Raw genomic sequence first — 17,857 nt, 5'->3', positions numbered from 1 at the left:
GCTATCAGCTCCAGCTGCCATTGGCAAATCCATCACGTTAAGCCGCAAGAAGTCACACCTGTCAGGCCCAAGCTGTTTATCTCAATAATTCCCCTGCATAAAGCACAAACAGGGGACTATTTATTTTCCTTCCTGACATACATAAGGCTGTTAAAAGTCTGAGCGTGCTGGCAGTTTACATGAAGCTAACCTTAATTGCATACTAGAGCGCCATAAAAGGAAGATCGGGCCTCATTAGCTAGGGACCAATTTTACATTTTTTTCCTCTGACCGAAACTGTTTAAAAAGTGTGGGGTACTATCTCCTCCCAGCCAGACATAAATTTCAGGGCTGTCAAAATGCCCTTTGCTGATTCCAACTTTTCTCATGCTTAAAAATGTTCAGTGTGTCAACTTGGGCTGCGGAAAAGAAATGTTATACCTTCCTTGGTTTCCCCCCAAATGAATGAAAATCTCTCATAGTCACAGCGCAGACTCAGTTACCCAGAGGGCAGGACCCTGATCAAAATTGTTTTTCATGATTCAGAATCAATCAAAATACTTTCAGGCCTCTTCATGGAAAGTTTTCCGGCCCTTCCTATTGTTTATGGGGGCACCTGTGCTGTGACAGGGACACTGATAAATCCTTGCATTAGGTCAGTATCCTCCGCATCAGGCCACATGTCTACCGCCTCCATATCCCTCCCCTGCCTGATGGTGGGACAGACCTCAAAGCCCCCAAGGTCACTGTGTGATCTCCTCTCTCTCTGCTCCTTCTCTGCTTTTCATGGGCCAGTGCCTGCTCAGCCACAGGAAAATTCTACAACAGTCGCCACCATTGCCTGGGTCCGCCCTACTTCCGGCTGCTCCCACGAGGGAGAGGAGTTATTTTTGCAGAGTCCTTCTCCCTAGAGAAACCTCCTCCCCAACTCTGTGCCTCACTTTGCGACAGGGCGCCTCAAAGCAGCTCCGCGCATGCCCAGTGTCTAAGTCCCCGGCCGCCAGACTAGCGCGTCTAGTGTGAAAGCTGTTTTCCAGTTTCTCCGCACACCTCTCCGGTCTCGTTCCCCTTCCTCACTTCCAACGAGCTTCTCCTGCCTTTTATGGTATATGGAAAACGGAAGCCATGAAACTCGAGATCTTTACGGTGATAAACTAAGGCTTCTGTCTACCTGAATGGGCTGTGTCTCCAACAGCTAACACACACGGAGCGCGTGTGCCAGGCGCTGCCCTCAGTGTCTCTCATACAACAGCTCATTTAGCTTTCGCAACAGAACCAGGAGGTAGGCTTTATTGTTATCTCTTTTTATAGATAAGGAAACCTAAGGTAGAAAGATGTAAGTCATCCGGCTGGGAAGTGGTGGTCCGTGATAAACACCATGCTTTACTGCGTCTCAGATAATAGGATATGTGTGTATCTGGAGTATTCTCTGTCCTAATAAATCTCAGCCAGCAGGTCGTACCAGAGTTCTTGAGAGGTAATACCATCTCCTTGGTCCTGGGGAAGTAACTGAAGCACGGCAAGATTAACCTCAAAGTCAGCCCGCCCCATGCGAGGCGAACGGGACTCAGTGGGGCATGTCCGTTCTCCAAAGCTGAGGTCTTTGGGGTGCGTCCACCGCTTCCGTTCCAAAAGCAGATCCTTCGATGCTCCTACTATTGCACGCTGTTTGGCGTAGACTTGCAGCTGAAGGACCAGTCTACTTGGACAGTAGACTTGCCGCTGAAGGACTGGCTTTGAGACCTCACTTTATGCCTGATTTGCTGTGCACCTTCGGGCGAGTGCCTCAGCCTTCTGGTTCTCATTTGGCAAATGGACATTTGTTCATTTGCCAGAGGCAAAGGAGAGAGAAATTGTATAGTGTTAGGAATGTGGATTCTGGAGTCCAACTCCCTGGACTTAAATCCTGGTCTGGCACTTGTAAGAAGAGCTGGTACCCTTGTAGGTCACCGAATTCTCTCAAGCCTCAGTTTCTTCTTTTGTAAACGGAGGGTGATAATAGGGCTGACTGCACAGGTGATGTGAATGCAGCAGACGGAGGTCAAGCCCTCAGCTCCAGTGCTTAGTCAGCAACGGACAAAGGGCAGCTAGTTTTGTTAATTCAACCTCCATTCTTGGGGGCCTGCTACATGTTAGGCTCTGCATCCAGAACACTTGCCAAGACAAACGAGGACACAGTCCTGTCCCATCAGCCCCTCTACCTCTCGAGAGGGCTGACATAATTAGTGGAGATAGTATTTTATGCAGTGTGGAGCTGCATGGGTGTGGGTCAAAGTTTTCACTGTTTCACAGGGCTGTGGGTCCAATGCAAACGTGGAGTGGAGTGGCATAGAAAGAATGTACTAGAAGGAGCACTGCATGGCTGGCCAGTAAGATCCTGTGGCCTAGGCAAGTCACTTCTTTTCCTTGCCTCTAAGATGATGGGTTGTACAAGAAACACTTCTGGGGTCTTTTTCAGCTATAATCAGTTTTGATGTTGTACATTCACCCAAATAGGGTCTTTGGATGAATCTCTAACATGAATTATTATTATTATAATTTTTGAAGGGTTGCTTTTCTGTTCATGCAGAGGATTGCACAGGGGCCCAGGAATCGGAGGTTTCTCACTGGTGGGTTGCAGTAAACTAGGGTTTTGCTTTGTGTTCGTTGGTATGTGACCTGATCTTGGGAGAGGGGACTTAGCCTTGCCTCGAATTTTTCTTACTTTTCAAAAGATGGGCTCATTAATCCTTTTTGTTATTCCCAATCATGTCTTCCAAGCAATTAATGAGGCTCTAACACCCCAAGGGCTCAAGGTTTTAGAAGCTCGCCCTAGTGTTCTCCACAGGGAAGCTGTTTTGGGCCTCAGAACACTACCCAGTTCGTCTGCTCCAACACACCCATAGCCTCAAGCGCTACTTGGCAGTCTTCTGGCCCTTGGATCTTAATCTGCTGATCCATGCTCTGCTCTGTGAGCCCAGGGGGGCTGTGGGGCTGGCTCTGAGGGCCTAGATGTGGGAGTCCACATGGCAGGATCCCTGGGAAGCTCCTTTCTCTCCTTTTTCCTTTCTCATTTCCCATCTTTCCATTTCTCTGTGTGCCTTTCTCCCTTCTCCACTCCTTTTTATAGTCAAATTGTTTGGTTTCACATCCATAAATATGAAACATCTGTGGAGGAACAGTGGAATAGTGCTTTTCTCTGTCCCCAGAGGGTCTGAATTATGAGGTATCTTCTTTCCTGTATATTCTAATTTCTCCTCTTTCTTTCTTTCTTTTTTTTAAATCTACAGAGTATAAGGAATACAGGCACCAAAGTCAGAGACCTTCATTCTGAGTTCTGAGAGTTGTGTGCTGTGTGACCCTGGTAAGTTACTTAACCTCTCTGAACCTTACTTTTCTCAGACGACGCCTACACTAACTCACATTGTGGTGATTACTTTCTAACTTGCCCTCTTCCAAGCCACTTTTCTAGGGCAGGTAGATGGAGTTTTATAAAATGTAAAGCAGATCTTTTCATTGCCCTGTTCAGTATCCACCTGTGGCTTCCCAAAGCATTTGGAATAAATTCCAAGCTCCTTGTCTAGGTCTTTGAAGGCTTGCAAGGCCTTACTCTGCACTAGGTGGTTCTCATTCACTAGGCTTCCCCTGCCACATAATTACTGCCCCAGGGCCCTTGCATATGCCATTCTTCCATTCAGGATAGCTTCTCTCTATTCTTTACCTAGAAGATCCTTCTGATTCCCAAGTCTTAATTTGAATGTCATTTCCTGAAATAGACCTTCCTTGACTCCCTCCCCAATCTAATTTGGGGCTTATGGTTACATTCTTTTAGAAATTTATCTATCTCTTAGATGCCTAACAAAAAATTCACAATCTTAACCTTTTTTTTTTTTTTAATTTAGAGAGGGGTGGGGAGGAGTGGAGGGAGAGGAAGAGAATCTCAAGTAACCCTGCTGAGCGCGGAGCCTGATGCAGGGCTCGATCCTGAGATCGTAAGATCATGACCTGAGCCAAAATCAAGAGCCACCCAGGTGCCCCAGCATCTTAACCACTTTTAAGTGTGCATTTCAGTGGCATTAAATACATTCACACTGTTGTGCAGCCCTCGCCATCATCCATCTCCAGAAATTTTTCGTCTTCTAAAATGGAGACTTTATACTCATTAAACAATGACTCACCATTCCCATCTACCCCCCAGCCCCTGACAACCACCATTATACTTTTTGTCTCTAAGAATTTGACAGCTCTATTCTCATATAAGTTGAGTCATACAGTGGTGGTCCTTATGTGACTGGCTTATTTTAATTAGCATAATGTCTTCAAGGTTCATCCATTTTGCAGCATTTTTCAGAGTTTCCTTCCTTTTTAAAGCTGAATGATGTTGGACTGTATGTGTAGACCACTTGCTTTATCCGTTCATTCATGGGTGGATTCTTGCATTGCTTTCATCTCTTGGCTATTGTGGATACTGCTTTGAACATGACTACTTGGTTCTATTCTTTTATAGCACCTTGTACTTTTCCTTCAGATCTTGTGCATTTATTCATTTATATTCGTAGTATTCTGGTAAGCTTTAAGCTATGTGAAAGCAGGAACCGTTACCTATTTTTTTACTATGGCATATCACTTTCACAGTGTCTGGCATGCAGTATTATGACGGAGAACTCCAGAGCTAGCTTGTTTGTGTGCAGATCCTACCTCTACCACTTAATTGCTGTGTAACTGTAAGCAAATGACTGAACCTCTCTGTGCCTCAGTTTCAATGGGAATAAAGAGAGTACTTGCCTCCTCGGGTTATTGGAGGGAATATGTGTAAAGGTTTTAGATGAGAGCCTGACCTATAGCAAATGTTCAATAAATGTGCACCATTATTATCATAGTTGATGCTCAAATATTTATAGATCAGTATGTGAAACAAATGAGATGGCCCTGGAGACGAATTTGTCTGTTTCCCTCCTCACCTCTGTCTTTCATATGCATCCTCATCTTCCTGCTCTTCACACTACGAGCAGATGCTAATGGAAGGTAATTTTCCGACATCTCCGATGCTCATTAGTATGCCGTTAGCAGGGCCTCTCTCTGAAGCCAGGGTTCTCAGCCTCCCTGCACATTAGAATGACCTGGGGAGCTTTAAAAAAAATCCTGATGCCTAGATTGCCTCTACACCAGTTAAATAAATAACTGGGGGGTAAGTCCCAGGCTTCAGTATTTTTAAAGCTCCCTGGGTTGTTGTAATGTGTAGCCAAGGCTGAGAACCGCTGATCTAGAGCCCGAGCAAAGCCGGGAGGTACCACCGGAGGGCTGGATGCATGGGCTCAGCTGTTGAGAATCTAAGCACCCCTGACTTGGGGGGACGCTTCTATAGTCTTAAAGAGGAGATCTGTCATTCACAAAAGAACCACACATGGCTGATAGTCATATGAAAACCCTTTCAACCTTACTAGAAAATCAAAGAAAGGCAGATTAACAACTGGGGTGAGTATTCATTTGCTTCTCCTCAAATTGGTACAGATTAAAAAAATATTATTTAAGGTTATGAGGCAGTGGGCCCTATCACAATAATACCTAATATTTAAGGTTATGAGGCAGTGGGCCCTATCACACACTGCCGGTGACTGTATAGTTGGGACAGTCCGTCTGAAGGACACCGTGGCCTTAAATATCAAAACCTTTACAGGTTTCTATATCTTAGACCCAGCAGTTACCTAGCTGGGAAATTATCCTGAGGAAATACCTAGCTGGGAAATATCCTGCCCACAGATATTGACAAACGTTTATCTGTGAGAATGACCATTGCTTCATTCTATGCGATGGCAATATCAATATCCATTCAGTGGTATTGGTTTACTAGATTATGCGGCCTCTACCCCATCATAGAGTGCTGACTAGTATAGGTTGAGTCTGTGCACTTCGGATTCAGAACACTCGGATTTGCTTTCTGGGTTTGCTGTTCATTAGCAAATAGCAAACCTGACTGTGCCTCGGTTTCTTCATCTCATTAAAAGAATAATAACATCACATGCTCGGTGGTGTGAGAATTAGATAACAGTCTATATGGAGTGGGTAGGACAAGGTCTGGCACACAGGAAGCCGTTGATGTCAATGTATGTTAGCTGTTTATCAGTGGTAGTTACGTGTTAGTCATTAAGTCAATTCTGTGGGATTAAATGGCATGGCAAATATTTATGATATAACACATTTCCTAGATTTCTGAGATGCCTATTTAACAAATTTGACATCTCTGTCATTGGAATGCCTCTGACAGTTGACAGTGTCTTATAATTGCCAGAGGCCTGGCTGTAGCCAAAATGCAGCTCTTCATTGCCTGTGTACAGGCAAATCTCAAAAGTGCCAGTGTTAGAACTGGCAGAATGGATGTTAGGGGTGGGGGTGGAAGAAAATCGTGGTGATAACACTGCAGTATTCTTTTAACCCCCAGCAACGAAATGGGTGGATGTGATGAATCAAAGAAAAATAAAAAATAGGCTAGGTCTATATAATTGTATAGCGGGTTAAAGAACCCAGAATCAATGTGTCTTGGATTCTTGTAAGAAATGCAATGCTACCAATGTTTTTGATGCCACAGAGCATGAAAATGTTTGGGAAAACACTGACATTGATAACTGAGACAAAAAGTCACATAGGCAAGTTGAACTACAAATGAAAAATGTCAGGAATAACTATTTTCCTTTTTATATGTGTGCAAAGGTAATATGTAACAATCTAAGTCTGTATGAGCCCTTTCAGTAAATTATGAAGTGATTGCAAGTGATATGTATTCCGTCACAGTTAATAGACAGCACTGCTATTTCTTAGTGATCCATAAAATAATGGCATGTCTTAGCATTGATGGTGTTTCAGAAATAATGAAACGTAGTGCTAAGTGGCAAGAGATGTAGGTCACAGAACAGTATATGTAGCATCTGTGATATCTTAAGATACATGCAAGTGCCCGTATACCTGTTGTGGATGGTGCTGTTAGAGCATTTGGATGGAAATTATTAAATGGTAAATTGGTGATATTCAACTGAAGTATAGGAGATACGTCACTCATCTGTTTATTTAATAAACCTTTCTTGAGTGGCGACTCTGAGCTGGTTCCTGTGCTGGTTCTAGGGCTTATCGAGATGAAACATATCACATCTGCCAGGAAGGAGTTGGATCCCAGTGGGAAACAGCCAGAAGTCAACATGCAGTTATAAGCCAGTGGTAGATGTGCCACCACCCAGGTAATCACAAGAGGAAGGTCTTGGACGTGGCAGTTTTGGGGGTCATTTGCAGAGAGAAAAGAGCTAAAGCTGTGGGAGGGGATAATGTTATCAAAGAGGGATGGGCTTTGCCCAATCCTTTGAAAAACACTTGTGTTTAGGGACTGAGCGGGGGAGAGAAGGATAAGGGGCTAACATTTGCTGGGACCCTTCTAGTGCCAAGTGTCATGCTGTTGATGACACGTTATCCCATTTAATGCTCACAACTCACGAGGAAGAACTACTGGTTCTTTATTTTGTAAATGGGAAAACCGAGCCCCTCAGAGTTTAAGAAATGTGCCGAAGGATGTTGCTTAAATTTTGTCTTTTCCGTGAGACCTTCCCTGATCATCCTTTTTAGAATTGCATCTCGCCCCTGCCTCCACGACACCCCATCCACTTTCCCTTCTGTTTCAGGGAAGAGAGCATTTCTCACTATATGATGTATTGAATTATTTCAATTATTTATTGTTTGCAATCTGTTTCTCCTGCTAAAACTCCAATGAAGGGCAGGGATTGTTTTTTTCCTCTGTTTTGTTTAATTGTAGAATACCTACCATTTAGAACAGCATTCTATCACATAGTAGGGCCTCAATATTTTCTTTCTTTTTTTAAGATTTATTTAATTTAATTAAATAATTAGTGTGGGGGGGAGGGGCAGAGGGAGAGAATCTCAAGCAGACTTCCTGCTGAGCGGGGAGCCTGCTGCAGAACTTGATCCCATGACCCATGAGAGATCATGGCCTGGGCCAAAACTAAGAGTTGGATGCCTAACCGACTGAGCCACCCAAGTGCACCAGGGCCTCAATATTTTCTAAGTGAATTAATATAGCTGAAGGGCCAGCACAGGATTTGAATCCCCAGTTCCCTCATGCCTAAGGTTGTGAACTCCAAGCACTGAAGATGAAAGAGACCAAGAAGAGGTTAAAAAGGCAGCAGAAAGGTCAGTGTGGGGGAGCGCCACAAAATGGTCACACAAGAAGTAGGTAGACAAGCAGCAGTGACTCAAGAGAAAAGAAGACTGAGAGCTTTGAGGTCACTGGTGGTCTGGGGGAGCCTATTTTAGGGGAGGAAACAAGTGTGCAGAGAGTTACATTGTGGAGAAATAGCAGTAGGAGCCCTGAAGTTGTTAGCTGGGCTTGACCTTGAGAAGAAGGTGCTAAGAGCTGCGGTGAGTAAGATCCACTTTTCCCAGAGCTTTCACTACGGCATTCCTGACCCAGGACAAGTGCTACACCATCTCACTGTTAATTCTGACGACAGCCCTGTGACATACAACCATGTCACCCTTTTGCAGATGAGTAAACTGAGGTTGAATAATTTACCCGGCGTCATACAGTAAGTAGAAGGGCTTATATTCAAACTCATGTCCGTTCAACCTGAGGGCCCCTGCTTGTACTCACTGCATTATACTATTAATACACTTTAGTGGCATTTTGAGTTGTTCCCCCCCCCCCACAAGAGATTCAAACATTCATCTCTCATCTCCACCCTCCAGGCTGGGTGAGAGTTTCAAATGTATGTACTGTCAAATGTCAATGTCTGGGGAAGGCTGGAACCTCAAATCTGATGCTGCCTAATCCCTTTTTACCTTAAGAGCATGTGGGGTACTTGATTAGGACTCCTATCTCTCTTCTCTTCCCTGGATAAATGATCCATGCTCTTCCCACCTTTCCTTAGAAAACCTATTGAAGGAAAAAGATTATGGGGCCATGACTCTGACCTCTTTCTGGGTAACTAAGATGCGATCCGTGTTGTAGAGGGATCAGAATATCCCTAGGGTTAGCTAAGCCCATTACCTGGTACTTTTCACACCTGACAGAGATTCTGCCTCAGAAGCTTTGACCTGAATCATCTGGAACAGGGCCTTCTGGGAAGCTGGTAACTGCATGTAGAACCCCTCAGTTTGGGTTGTCACAATATTGGGTTGCTGCCCAGAGAAAAGGAAGAGTTCCTAGCTATGCTTGCATTTGACCTTGACTGAGCTCTGTTTGCCTTGCCAATAGAGACTTTTGGGAAGGCCTGGTGGTTATGTGACATTCAGAGTTAAAATTTATCAGCTGGCTTATGGCCACCAATACTGGAATATTGTTAGCTTTTGCTTGGGGTTGATGGAAACTTCAAAACTCAATCACTTATTATATAACTAAAAGTTATCGTTAACATTAGTGGTATTCATATGGCAAAAATCAGATGCTTCATATATGAATAAACAAAACAATTGGCTTGAATTGAAAAAAATTATCTTTTTCTGATTATATAATTTACATATGTTCATTATAAATAAAAATGTTACCATGACCTATGACTCCCCCTCCCATCTGTCTAACATTGGCTAACATTTTGGTGTCTTGTTTTTCAGATACTTTTATACACATATTTATGAATTTTTAAGAAAATGCAAGCATATTATGACCTCAATTTTATAAATTGCTGTTTTTCTTCCACTTTGTATATCATATTTCATACACCGTTTGTGCCAAATAAATATTTCTTGTCTGCTTAAGTGGATTAATATTCTCCAACAATGTAATTTTTAATAGCTTGAGAGGATTTGATTTTTTATGATGTTCCATAATTTCACTAATCCCATATTTTTGGTTATTTCTATTACAAATTACTTGGCAATTAATACTTGTCTTAGTCCATCCAGGCTGCTGTCAGAGAATACCATAGACCGGGTGGCTTATTAATAAAAGAAATATATTTCTTATAGGTCTGGAGGCTGGAAGTCCAAGATCAAAGTGTCAGCTTGGTCGAGTTCTAGTGAGAGCTTCTACTGGAGTGTGAACTGCTAACTTTTCCTTGTGTCTTCACCTGGTGGAAGGGACAAGGGAGCTCTCTTGGGTCATTATTTTATAAGGACACTAATCCCAACATGAGAACCCTACCCTCATGACCTAATCATCTCCCAAAGACCTCACCCACAAACACCATTGCAAAAGGGATTAGGATTTCAACATATGAATTTTGGGAGGACACAAACATCTGGTCTATAGCAGTGCTCCTGTAGATAAATCTTTGGTATGCTCAGATATATCCTTAGTATAAATTCTGAGTATAAAGTAGAATTACTCGAGGGCACCTGGGTGGCTCAGTTGGTTAAGCTTCCACCTCTTGATCTCAGGTCATGATCTCAGAGTGGTGAGATCAAGCCCCAGCATTGGGCTCCGCACTGGGCACAGAGCCTGCTGAAGTTTCTCTTTCCCTCTCCCTCTGCCCCTCCTCCCCTGCTCACATGTTCGTGCTCTGTTTCTCCAAAAGAAAAAAAAATAAAGTAGAATTATTGGGATAAAGAATATATACCTTCATAAGGCCTGTTTGTGTCTTAGCTTTCAAAGCCTTTTTTCCCCAAAGCTTTTTTTTTTTAAGTGTGCTAATAGTAACTAGTAGTGATATTCTATGATATAAGTAAATTGTAAGTAGAAGTGGCAAAGAAGGCAGAAACAGTTAAAGTCAGGCTTAATCCAATCGTTAGTTAATCATAGTATTATTAGCTAGTTGCTATATTTTAGGGACAACATGTACACCTTTGTGTGTGTGTGTGTGTGTGACACACACACATGCGTGTACTTCTGAGCATACATGTCTTGCTGATTCTCCCATGTAGGCAAACAAAAGCTAACAGTCTCTGATTCTAAGGAGGCTCCTTTCTTAGTCTTGACCTTCCATTTTGCCCTCTGCTGGCCTTGACTTCCTTGGGACATGCCCAGCTGGGCTTCATCCTAGCCCCTCTTCTCCCCCAATCCAGTAAGTGGAATTTCGGCTCTAGGGAGGGGTGTCACTGGAAGATCTCGGAACTGGGGTAGGAGGCACCTCCACCCAGATGCAACAAAAAAGGGACATTTTTCTCCTCATCAGTAGGAGAGTGCCTTCCCAGTGCTTTCTGGAAGTCACTTTTCTGCCTTTCTTCCTCCCTCCCTCTGTCTCTTTGTTCTTCTTTCTCTTCACACTGAAGCATTTTACAGTCAAGAAAATGGAGGATTATAAGAAGGAGAAAAAGGCAAAATTTAATGCTGAAAAACAGGGATAAAGTCACACTCTGCAGCAAAAAGGCCGCAAAGCTCTTCTAACATCTATTTCCTGGGCAATGGAGAGGCCCTGTTTGCAGCTTAAACCCAAATCATCTTCAGGAGCTGCTGGGGAGTCAGAAGCTAGAATAATGAGATCCACAAGGGCTTTGGCAGAAAGTTGGGATCTAAGTGGCAGCTCCTGCTGTAATTACTCACGAAAAGCCAGATACAATGGCAAGTTATTTATTTGATTTTTAATCGTAAAAGGCCTCTCTAGGTTAGTTGATTTGGAGACCAGAGATAAAGCTGGCTTTCTTGTAAAATGACTGTAAAAACACTCATGGAAAATCACTCTATTCTAACCTGGAGGCTGGTTGGAAGGGCCTTTATCAAAATGTTATTCTTTTCCAAAAGGCATTCATCATTTTCAACAAGGCTTCGTCTTGGTGTCGTAAAGTGAAGTCTTGCCTTGGGCAGGTTAAACTAGCAGCATTGAGGAAAAAAAATAATCCTTTTGACTGCATCCAGGGAGCTGTCACTATGATTAATTAGCCCCCCCATTCCCAGGTGGGTGATAAGGACCAACGCATTCTCACCTACTGTTTGCACTTAGTCAATGACACAGGCTTGGGCTCAGGTCCCCGGCATGTCATCCTCGTTCTGCGGAAATGGCTGCCCTCATTCCTATCTTAGGGGAGTCAGTAGGCAGGTTTTAGTTTAAAACCTGGAGAGGCTGGAGCCTCGACTGGCTCTGTGCCTAGTCTGCTCAGCTCCCTTGAGCAAGTTTCTTGGTATGCTTTGGCACTCAGTTTTCTCAAACTTAACATGGCTCCTAAAGTCCCTTAATAGTGGGCCACTGCCTGCCTCTCCAACTTCATCTCCCCTTTGCCCCCTGAATAGCACACTATACCCCAGCCTTATAGAGCGTCTTTCAGCTCTTTCAACTTTCCCATCTTCCTCTTGCCTCTAGCCATTATCCAAGTCCTTCCCTGATCTACTATAGTATATTCTTTCCTTTCCTTCTTTGCTTGGCTAATGCCTGCATATCCTTCAAGCCTGAGCTTAAATGTAGCTCTCTTTGTGAAATCTTGCTGGATCCTCCTCTGGTTAGTTAGGTTGCCCTGATAATTGCTCCCTTAGTACTCGATATTTCCTTAAAGTGGTGCTTACTACTCATATGGTGATGGCTTAATTCACGGCGTGCTAGCTAGCTTTTGTCTTTCTTGAAATCAGGGAAAATGTCTGTATTTCTCATAACAGTAGGTGTGGCAACTAAGTACATTGCGTGGCACATGGGAGAGGCTCAAAAAATAACAAGGGGCTGAGTAAAGATATTAGATAAAATAAGGGGAAGAGTATTGGATGAATGGCACACTTTGTTTTGAGTATCAACACTATATTAGCATCCTAAAATTTGCATTATTATCCCCCATCCCCACCTCCACTCACATGTCCAGGAGTTGCTGGACATTTGATACTCATGGACGGGTACATAGGAAATGACAGAGGTCACTATGAATTAGCAATGTCTTTAAATTAATTTGTATTTTATTAATCACCATAGTAGCATCAACATATATTTGAAAATACTCATACGTACAAAAACTAAAACTTGTGCTTTAAAAATTATTTCTCAGTGTGATAGGTGTCATAATATTGCTCTTGGAAGCATTGAAAGTGGTACCTCCTGCACACCTCCGTTCTCTCCCCACCCAGTTCTTCCTGTTGCATGGGGTATGGAAATCTCACACCCACTTGGAAAGTTTCTCTTGGAAGAATACACCACTTTTAAGTCACCAAGAACTATTATTATTATTATTATTATTATTATTATTATTATTATTAGCAGTAGTAGTAGAGTGTCATGATTATTATTACTCACATAGAAGGGTGATATACAGCCCCACAATTTGGGGAAAAGAGTGTTTTGAAGGTGTAAAGAAAAGGTGCTTGACCCCGGAGGGAAAAGAGACAGCGGGTCTGGGTGCAAGAGCTGGCAGGCATCATAGGCCATCCTGACTCACTGCTTCTGGAAGGGCTTAGACTTCAAATACGTCAGAAAAGCTGAGGGTCTGAACTCCCATTATGTAAATAAGCATTTCAGAGCTGTATCTTGAGTGGCCAGGATCATCGTGGTCCAGGAACCACTGTGAACATACTGACCTGTCATAGCTGCCAGGTGTTGGGTCCTCAGGGCCAGTCTTCAATGACAACATAGTGGCTGATCGGTCTCTTGTTCCTTCTGTCCCCTTGGGTGGGAAACCAGATTAATGCCCTTTGGACTGTGAAAGTCTCTGGGGTTCTTGGACAATGTAAGGGAGGGAATTGCTAAATGGAAGAGAATGGATTTGCTGCTAATTTCATAGGGTTTGCTCATGAAAAATTAGCGAGAAGGAGTTTTTAGGTGGTGAAAATACCTTGCACAAAGGCAAAGAGCTGAGAAAATGTGGGGTTGATGGGGGAATGAGAGTAGCTCAGTTAGTTGAATTCATAAGGAAGAAATAAACATGTAAGAGTTGAGAGATTGGATTTTGGAGTCGAACAGACTTGAGGCCTTTTTGCTTTCTCTGTGCATGCTGATCTCTTAATTTCCCCCCACTGTTTTTTTTATAAAATGTATCAAACATACTGAAAAGTTGAAGTTATTTTACAGTGAACATATATCACTAAATTCCAGAATTGACAATTTAGTTCTTTTACCATTCACCTCTCTGTCTATCCACCGATCATTTTTAAACGCATCATGGTAAGTTGCACATATCAGTACGATCTCCCGTAAATCCTCTGCATGCATGCCATTAACTAGAGTTTGATATTTGTGATTCTTTTGAGAATTTTCCATTTGAGATAAAATTTATATACAATGAAATGCATAAATCTTAAGTGTACCATTCAGTGGGTTTTGGTGAATGTGTCATTCATTGCCCTATCAAGATATAAAACATTACCATCACCCTAGAAAATTCTGTCTTGACTATTCCCAACCATTTCCTGCTCTTGCACCTTCAGAAGCATCCATTGTTCTGATTTTTCTCCACCATAGATAGTATTGCCTGTTCTAGTCTGATCTTTTCTCCACCATGGATTAGTTTTGCCTGTTCTGGAATTTTTAGAAGTAGATTTTTATGTTTTATACTCTGTTGTGTAAGGTTTCTTTCAATGTTTTTGAGATTTACCCATATTATTGCTTGCATTGGTATTTCATTTCATGTTATCACTGAGCAGTATCCTTTTATATGCATATACCCTTTGTATGCACATGCTTCAAATCTTTTAAAACATCATATGTGTTTTTTTCTCCTTTATTCTTTTAATATGTTGAATTGCATTGATTTTAAATGTTAAAACCTGGCATTTCTAGGATACATTCAACTTGGGCGTAATGTATTATCCTTTTCCTGTACATTGCTGGGTTCAATTTGAGAGTATTTGGTTAAGGATTTCACATCTGTGCTCATGAGGAATATGGGTCTGTAACTTCTTCTTTTGTAAGATCTTTGTCAGGTTTTGCTTTAGAGTTATGTTGGTCTCATGAAACGACTTAAGTATGCATTCTTCCTCAATTCTATGAAAAAGTTCAGATAGTGCTTTTTTTCCCCTTAAATGTTTGATGTATTGCATCATTAAAACCGTGGATTGGAGTTCCATTTGTTGGGAGTTCTCTGATAATGAGTTTAATTTCTTCAATAGGTCTGTGACTCTGTAGATTTTCTGTTTCTTCTTGTGTCAGTTTCCAGTCATATTTTTAAAGAAATTTGTCCATTTCATTTAAGCTGTCATTTTTTTATGCAGTGATGCTCATAGAATTCCATTATTATCATTTTTATGTCCGTAAGCTCTGTAATGCTAATCCTTATCTTGCACTTCTTCTTTTTTTTTTTTTTTTTAAAGATTTTATTTATTTATTTGACAGAGATAGAGACAGCCAGCGAGAGAGGGAACACAAGCAGGGGGAGTGGGAGAGGAAGAAGCAGGCTCATAGCGGAGGAGCCTGATGTGGGGCTCGATCCCACAACTCCGGGATCACGCCCTGAACCTGAAGGCAGACGCCCAACCGCTGTGCCACCCAGGCGCCCCTGCATTTCTGATATTAGTACTTGGTGTTCTCTTTCTTTTCTGTCCAGGTCAGTCTTGCTAGGAATTTATCAATGTTTGAAAGCCTTGTCAAGAACTCAACTTTTGGCCTTGTTAATTTTCTCTGTTGCTTGTGGTTTTTAAAAGTGGATTTTAAGAAATCTTTATTCTTTCCTTTCTTCTAAGTTTATTCTTTTTATTTATTATTATGATTATATTTTACTCTTTAGTTTCTTACCTTGGAACATTGGGTCATTGATTTCTGACCTTTCATCCTGGGCTGAATTGTCTCCCTTTATGCATATGTTGGAGTCCTAACCCCCAGTACTTTAGTATTTGGAGATGTGTGGGTAAGGTTAAATGGGTAACTAGGGTGGACTGTAATCCAATATGACCATTGTCTTTGTAAGAGAAGGAAATGAGGACACGGATGCGGAGGAAAGATTGTGTGAAAACAGATAAAATGCCATCTATACACTAAGGAGAGAGGTCCCAGAAGAAGCCAAACCTGCTGCCACTTTAATCTTGGAATTCCAGCCTCTAAAATCATAAGAAAATAAATTTCTCCTGTTTAAACCACCCAGTCTGTGGACTTCGTTATAGCAATCCTAACAAACTAATACTTTTTTTTTTCTTTTACAATATAAGCATTTACATCTATAAACCTTTCTCTGGGCCACAACCATCAAATTTGAATATGTTGTTTTTCATTCAATTCAACATATTTACTCACTTCCCATATCACAGGATTTGTTCTTTAACTCATGGGGTATTGGAAGTTAATTAATTTTCAAGTATTTGGAATTTTTCTCTATATCTTATTGTTTTGGCTCTCTGGTTTTATTTCATTGTTGTTAGAAAACCTACTATGCATTATTTCAGTCATTTTACATGTATTGAGACCTGTTCATGGCCTCATCTGTGACCTGTCTTGTGAACATACCACATGCACTTAAGAAGCATATGCATGCTTCTGTTGCTGGTGTTGTGTTCTATAAATTATCAATTAGGTTAAGTTGGCTGGTAGTGTTGTTCATATCTTCTATGTCTTTACCTATTTTTTATCTAGTTCTATCAATTTCTGGAAAGGGTATGTTAAAATCTCTAACTCTGGTTGTGGAGTTGCATATCCCTTTGCTCCTATCAATTTTTGCTTTATGTAGTTTGAAACTCTGTTATGAGGCACACACACATTGATGATTTTCATGTCATCCTGAAAAATTGAACATCTCAACATTTTCAAATGTTCCTCTTCAACTCTATCATCCCCTCTGTCTTGAGGTCAAATTTATCTAATAGTGCTGCCGTTCCAACATTCTTATGCTTACTATTTGCATGGCAAGTATATTCCAGTCTCTCTACTTCATTCTATCTGTGGCTTCGTATTTAAGTTTATCTCTTGTAGACTGCATATGGCTGGGTCTTGCATTTTAAATTTGTTCTAGCAATCTCTGCCCTTTAATTGGGGTCTTTAGTTCATTAATATTTAATTTAATTTTTGATATGGTTGAATTTGGTACTGCAGTATTACTAGTTGTTCTCCATTTGTGCCTTTTGGTTTTTGTTCCTATGTTCTTCTTTTCCTGATTTCTATTGGATTAACTGATTTTTTTTTTTTAGAATACCATTTTATCTATTGGCTATTTAGCTATATTTCTTTGCATTTTTTTTTAGTGATTTCTTTAGGAATTACAACTGCACATCCCTAAATTTTAACAATATAATTAGAATTAATATTGTTACATTTCATAACTTTCCCATCCTTCATACTATACTCCTCATGCATTATATCTACATATGTTATGAGCCCCACAATACAATATTATTTTTTGCTTTAAACAATCATATGTCCTAAACAAATTAAGAGGAGAAAAATAGCCCTTTGTCTTTACCCACATATTTACCCCTCTGATTCTATTCATTCTTCCCTGAAGATCATTTGGTGTCATTTCCTTTCAGCCTGAAGGACTTCTGTAGCTTTTTGTTTGTTTGTTTTTGCAGTGCAAGTCTCCTGGCAATGAATTTTCTTATATCTGAAAATGTCTCTATTTAGCCCTCATTGTTGAAGTCTATTTTTGGTAGATATAGAAATCTGGTTGAGAGTAGTTTTCTTTGAATACTTAAATGATTTTATTTCACTGTCTTCTGGCTTTTGATGAAAAGTTAGTGCTCAGTTAATTACAGTAATGTGGCATTTTTCTTTGGCTGCTTTCAAGGTTTTCTCTTTATATTTGGTCTCATCAGTCTCACTATGATGTTCCTACGCATGTGTTTCTCTGTATTTACTTGCTTGGTGTTCATGGAGATTCCTGACTCTGTAGTTCATGTCTTTCACAAATTTGGGAAATTTTTAGTCATTATCTCTTAAATCTTTTTTTCCTGTCTATTCTTTTCTTCTTTTTTGACTTCACTCTATTCGTGTAAGACAGTTTGATATTGTCTATAGAACCTTAAGATTCTCTCTCTCTCCTTTTTAAAAAATTCTTTTTTGTTGTTCTTTATATTGCAATTACTGCCATTGATCTATTTTTATATTCATCGTCCACTGCTGTCATATCCAGGGAA

At 41.2% G+C, this 17,857-nt stretch overlaps 1 long non-coding RNA gene across 3 annotated transcripts in view; it reads left to right on the top strand.

The window, feature by feature from the left end:
* Positions 1–983: 983 nt before the first annotated feature.
* The window catches only part of LOC123780514 (uncharacterized), a 119,078-nt gene continuing 102,204 nt past the window's right edge, over positions 984–17,857 (top strand). For all 3 annotated transcript variants that reach the window (XR_015727108.1, XR_015727109.1, XR_015727107.1), the window contains exons 1-2: positions 984–1,261; positions 3,249–3,322. This is a non-coding gene — a long non-coding RNA (uncharacterized LOC123780514). The remainder of the gene's footprint in view (positions 1,262–3,248; positions 3,323–17,857) is intronic.

The sequence above is a fragment of the Ursus americanus genome, chromosome 17 (assembly GCF_024610735.1).
Source record: "Ursus americanus isolate L20-20 chromosome 17, mUrsAme1.1.p, whole genome shotgun sequence".
Lineage (NCBI taxonomy): Eukaryota > Metazoa > Chordata > Mammalia > Carnivora > Ursidae > Ursus > Ursus americanus.
The sequence above is the reverse complement of the archived record's forward strand: the minus strand, read 5'-3'. Positions and strand labels throughout refer to the sequence as shown.